At 38.0% G+C, this 350-nt stretch overlaps 1 protein-coding gene across 1 annotated transcript in view; it reads left to right on the forward strand.

The window, feature by feature from the left end:
* LOC119594054 (AF4/FMR2 family member 4-like) overlaps window positions 1-350 on the forward strand; it is a gene marked incomplete in the record, with an annotated part of 85679 nt that overhangs the window by 70405 nt on the left and 14924 nt on the right.

Genomic DNA, 350 nt, shown 5'->3' on the forward strand with positions numbered 1-350 from the left:
GAGGGGAGGAAGCATGTGTGAGACACACAGACAGAATGAGCCCTTGAGATTTAGAGAGGCACTGCAACTTACGACATGCTTTAGGTGATGTCTTAGTTTAATTATCCTCATTTGTCTTATTTGCTAAATAATTCCTCCAAGATATTTAAGTGAAAGGCTTTACCTGTAGAGGTTTTCCAAGATACCTCTTGACAGAGCAAGTCCATTTACAAGATTCTACTCTTGGTATTTTCTTGAATATTGGAACTAGTGTATGCAGGGGAAGATAAATCTAGCCAGTAACCAACTTGAACATAAGCTTCCTTTGGCTTTGGAAATTTCAGTCATGACTTCTTTCCCCATATATTTTT

Source organism: Penaeus monodon, chromosome 33, assembly GCF_015228065.2.
Source record: "Penaeus monodon isolate SGIC_2016 chromosome 33, NSTDA_Pmon_1, whole genome shotgun sequence".
Classification (NCBI taxonomy): Eukaryota; Metazoa; Arthropoda; class Malacostraca; order Decapoda; family Penaeidae; genus Penaeus; species Penaeus monodon.